The sequence below is a fragment of the Drosophila sechellia genome, chromosome 3R (assembly GCF_004382195.2).
Source record: "Drosophila sechellia strain sech25 chromosome 3R, ASM438219v1, whole genome shotgun sequence".
Taxonomy (NCBI): Eukaryota; Metazoa; Arthropoda; class Insecta; order Diptera; family Drosophilidae; genus Drosophila; species Drosophila sechellia.
In genome coordinates this window covers 4,375,068-4,380,936 of record NC_045952.1, presented here as the reverse complement: position 1 = coordinate 4,380,936, position 5,869 = coordinate 4,375,068, and positions in this window count along the sequence as shown.

Below are 5,869 nucleotides of genomic sequence, written 5' to 3'. Positions count from 1 at the left end.
GTTCAAATGAAAATTATTATTATTATTAATACCCTTGTTAAAACTTTCTCAAATAAGAAAGGTCCTTACAATTGGGCTCCTTAAACTGCTTAACTTCTTTTGTTTAACTTCTTTTCCGCAATATCCTCTGGGAAATAACCGTTCTGAACAATCTCGATTTGAGAATTTCGATCTCAAAATCCAGCCAAAATCGAATCATGCTCAGCATACTCAGACCGAGATCGAACCGTTCTCAGTTTGCAATTGGCTTTACTCTCATTTTTCGCTCTCTCTCTCTATATTTTAGACTACCCCTAACAGCCCTCTTTTACAATCTTTAAATCGATCCTGCTTCCCTCTGAAAATATTATTGAGATTTATTCTTACAACCGATCTCGATTTTTTTTCGTTCTCACTTTTTTTCTGGGTGTAGTAACGTTTAGAATTTGAACACAATAACACTCCGTAAATCGATTATAGGTTTTTTGGGCTGTGTGATTTCCAGGTAAACCAACACTAAATGTAAGACCTAATTGGCTGATAAGATAGCTTCCAGTTGGCAAGATCACCTTTTCAATTAACCATTTTCTCTTGAAAATGACAGTATTATCCGTCATGACATTTTATCTACTTCACATGAAGCCTAATAATATGTTTAAATGCCTTAATTCGATTCATTAACTTATTTTTCAATGATTAATCGACATACCCCTGTTTACACAAAACCTCTTACATTGATAAAGATATTGTAAATTAAAAAACTTGGTGCCGAACCTCGTGGATGTAAGCAAACCAGTTCTATTCGGTTTTTTGGCCATATTCATCGTATTTGCAAAATTCTTACGTTCACGATCGTGAATAAAGTCTACTCTTCTTGTGACTACCAAACTAAAAGACTTTCCAATTGATTTAAATAAGATGTTTTAATACATTAATAACTCCTAGGGGCTTGCAACCCACTAATATATAGTTTTTTAAGTTAAACAAAGTTTATTTTATTACTCTGATTTATTTTCGCTTTAATGGATATTTAATGACCCTTGATACCTTTGCTTATATATGAAGTACCCTATAACTCAGCACATTCTGGCCATACGATCAGTAAAAATATTGACTCTTAAGATGTCAGCTTGAATAATTTAGTAATCACGCCCAGTTTCATTATGGAGATTACCCTTTTTCGCAGGATTTTATTTACCTGCATTCAAGAGCGGACAAACGAACAAAGAGAATTTGGGGCAGCTCCTTCCTGTCACTTTGGACAGTGACCGCCTTACGAAATGATAAATCGATGCCGAACAACCAATGGAAACTTGCCCAATACCGAGCCTAATTAATAAATTCCTGCAATTATTACAACTGAAATTTTGATTGCACATGATTCGCCATCCGAGAGCGGATGTGTATCTATGTATCTATCTGTGTATCTATCTGCGTATCTATCTGTGCATCTATCTGCGTATCTATCATCAATTGCCGCACTTAAGGCGGCACCCCGATCGCAAAAACTTGGCTCGATCGCTGGGACTCCAGACGGACTGTCGGATACAATGAGACTGGCTGGCGCGGAACAAGTTGTTACTGCCACGAAGCGGTTCGGTTCTGCCTCTTAAAATTGCCTTGCCATGACGGAGCCGAATGTTTAGTGATGATGACCACGCTCCAGGGATGGGGAGATCGAGGGAAACCCCCCAAATCGACGCCATAACTGCAGTATCTACATTAAATAGGGGTTCCGAGGAGTAGTGACCGGTTAACAACCTGGAAATACCTTTGTAACAACAAGCATTCGTCGCGATTGACAGCCCTTAATTTATTTTTTTGGTAGACTTGTATACCAGCTCAATTATTGAACTGGAAGTGAGATCACGATCATAATGCACAAAATTATGGGATAGTAACTCTACATTTTTTTCCATCTAACCATCATATTGTCATTTATATACATATATTTCTGTTTATACGGAACTGTACATTTCAGAAAATACCAATAATTTGACTAATACTTTAACAGCATCTTTTAGTGACTTCCTATGTCAGCGTGCGCTTCGTCACTACTTGAAACGGGCAATGCCGCAATAAATAGGCAATATTTAAATGAAAAAACAGATTAAGAAGTTTCAAACAAGCAAATACTTAAACGGACATGTCTATATGAACCAGCTTCCCACTTATTAATCATAAGGATTTTGTTCAGATACATGGTGACATAATGTCACCATGTATCCATGGTATATTAATAATATAGTATCCAATGATCCGCACACTTAACACCGCAACACGAGTGAGTCGTTTTATCAAAGCTTTGAGGCGATCCAAACCAATTGATGCCAAGGACAGGTATTTGAAAACCCGGTAACTTGCGATCAAATCTAGATTATTGTCGCTTTGATCGGTCCGAGCGAAACCTTTTCAAAGTGGAATAAAGCAGTTAATTCAATTATTAATCGAGTGTCAAATAATGTCACTGGCCACTGCGATAGCGCATGGTCGTCTTGTCTTGTGTCTTCCCTCTTAATAGGAGCCCAAGACTAGTTTAATTGCCATTGAGGAGACGTTATCGCCTTCCGATGTAATCGGTTATATATATGTATATATATATATGGCCCCCATTAGTTTGGAATTAATTAGCAGCGCACTATTGTTATACAACACGCTTGTCAAGTCTTAAATATTTAATTTTAGCTGTAAAACAATCAATTTATCTGTGCTTCGCGATGTGTGTGCGATCAATTAGACAGAATTCGTCCGTAGTCCAAATACAAGCGAACTGGCGAGGTGTTAATGAGTGCAGTTGAGGGTTAACCAAAGCCGCTTGTAACTGGTTAAGGGTAGATGTCACACATGACCATAGTCTTAAAGTAAATTTTCACTGAAAAATTCTGAGTAAGCTAAGCTAGGACATATGTACAAATATACAAACAGAGTGAAGAAAGCAAAAATAATAATATTTCCGTTCGAAAATTGAATTAAAAAAGAAACAATAGTCACCCAAGCCATAGTTACTAAACGACGAAAACAATTTGAAGGAAATTTGCGTTTAATAAGCAAGAGCGCTGTAGCAGAGTGTTTTGACTATCCAGTACCGGTTACTCTGTTAAACAAATTACCCACAAATGTGCGAGGTATTTCTGGATACGTCCTTGTCATCATATCATATTTTTACCCGTTAGAAAAGGCATATACATTTCGGGAAAAGTATGTCCGTACGTCGACTGTCCGTATCTAATGATTTACAAGAGGAATAAAGAGACTCCGCACTAAAATAATTTCATATATTCTTAAAGAATACACGAATTAACACTTTCCATGAAACAATTGTAAACTGAGTTTATGCGATACAATTTAACGAATCTGATATCATGAGAAGTACTAATTCGTGTGTGCATAAGCCGCTGCCGTTGTCTAGCAACCACTTGAGACCAAATAAAAGCATACATTTATATATATTATATTATATTTTACACATTCAAGAATTCCTAGAAACTCATGGCATAAACGAAGTTTTAGTAGAAAGTGAAGGGTTCTCTAGTTAAACACAATAAATAAACAAATTTTAAATTTCTTTACATTCTAGGCATTTCTTGGTGCATATGGACAAGAAGTATAGATTTCGAAATATAGCATACCCTGTTAATGTACGAGTAACGTGTGTAAAAACACAAGACTAATTGCCAATTACAGTTTTATATCCGCAAATATAAACAAATAAAATCTCATTCCAGCAAGATCCCCCAGATAGAAGGAAAAGTTTACAGGATAGATATCGAGAGATTGTTAAATAAACATCTTGCTTATATGACTGTAAAAATAAACTATGACTTTGACGATCGTGTGATTCCAAGATTAATCGGATGTTTTTAATATTTTTTTGTTTGTTACAAAATCGTTGCATACAATCGGCAGCATTTTTATGCGACAAGTAACTGCAAGCAATAAAAAGAAATTCATTCATATCATTGGCATCGGTAAACAAATTCTCTACCGCAAAGTACCAACGATACGAATAATAAACTTTTATAAACGCGGCAATCGAATTTGGAAGAAGTGTGAAAAATGTATCGCAAAGGAATAAAAATCAGTTTCGCTGAAAAATATATGCAACGAATTATGGCTGTGATGGCTGGCAGAGTAATAAACAAACTTTGATAATTACGAAATCGTAAATCACTTGCGTAATATTAGCAAAAATAAAAGTGATATCAAAGCAATCATAAAGGGTAATCAACTAATTAGCTTGTGCTTAGCTATTGTGATGATCAAAGGGTTAGTTTATACAGAGTTAAAATTTGAAATAATTCAACCTATTCAAAAATGCTCAACACTTCGGGGTTTCCCAGTAGAATTGAAAAACAATGAGTCATGAAATTGGGCTTATAATTTAGATGATTAGATGTTCTGAATTGCCGAAACCGGCCAGCTGTAAATATGACATAATTAATATTAAATATAATAATTTTGTTTATTAATCTTTGGCAATCTATGCCTGTCCAAAATGTCGTCCATGACCAGAAGTAAAAACTCCGAGAATGAGATTTAACACTGGAGGGAACAAGAGAACGTCGTTCCTCCGACTTTGGAGGATGGTTCGTGGAGGAGGGAACCTTCACTTGGTTCAGTAAAAATAACTCTTTCCGCCGCGATCGGCTCTTCGCGAAATCCCCCTCGTTGACGCAGAGCAAAAAGCAAAAAGCAGTCCGACCAACCAGTCAACCAGCTATCCAACCATCCAGCCAAGCAGCCGGCCAATCAAACCAGATAAAACCGAATTTAATTCGATTAAGGGGGTTATTCGCGTGCTCTTGCCCCCTTATCGCGGTTGTGGTTGCCGTCGGGCTTAACTTAACTTGACTTGGCTGATAGTAAAGATGTTACGAGTGTCTAAGTTTTAGTGCGCGAACGATTGTGAATGAGTGTGGAGAGTCGCGAGTATGGAATGAATTCGGTAAACAAACGAAACGAGCTAATTGCCGCAATCGCAACGAATCGTATCCACGAACCAAGGTGCCAAGGTGCTAAACTCTTACCCGAATCAAAGCGACAAAATGGTGTTGTATCAAGTGACACTGTTTATAGTTAGGACCACAGAAACGCAGGTCCTTCGACGCTAGTTGAGGTTCGTCTTCAGCTGTGACCCAGAGAGCACATCATGTTTTACTCAACAGAAGTTAAGCGAATATGAATGAGTAGTGTGAAATACACATATTTTAGTTTTATTTGTTAAGCCCTATTTGCGTTTGAATAACAACTTTTATATTTGTGAAAAACATAATATATAAAATGTCAGTTGTTCAATCATCACACAATCATCTCTGCGTTTAAACTAAATGACAGTCATCTGAAATGGAACGATAATAATAAGACGCGAATCCAATCTCGTTTGCGTTGGCGACAACAAAAATGTTAATATGGGGCAAAATCGTTGATTTTACTACTTATCAAGTGCACTTATAAATCTGAAAAGTTGTTAAGATTTGGAAATAGTATGCTAAGTAAATACAGTACAGTATCCACTACAAATACAGATATGCAAATTATTATGAAAATAAATATATGAAAATATCTATGTAATTTGTTTTGATTTTCACTCAAAATCTACCCGAAATGATTGTTTTAATAAATTGAACCCTTTAACATTATAAAATATTCTTTAACGGAAAATGTAGCTTGGAACTTCAAGGAACTTTGAACGGAATGCATATTATTCCCATATTATAAAATTCTTAATGCAAAATCATCCAGTTACCGATCATAACAAACAATTTTTCTTTCCCTGTACTCTGTACCACGAACTACTTTCTGCGTAAGCTTTGCAACATTACGTATACGCCCGTTAGACGCTTTAAAGAGCGTAGAAGAAGGTATTACGTCGTCGGAACTCCTGGCTAAC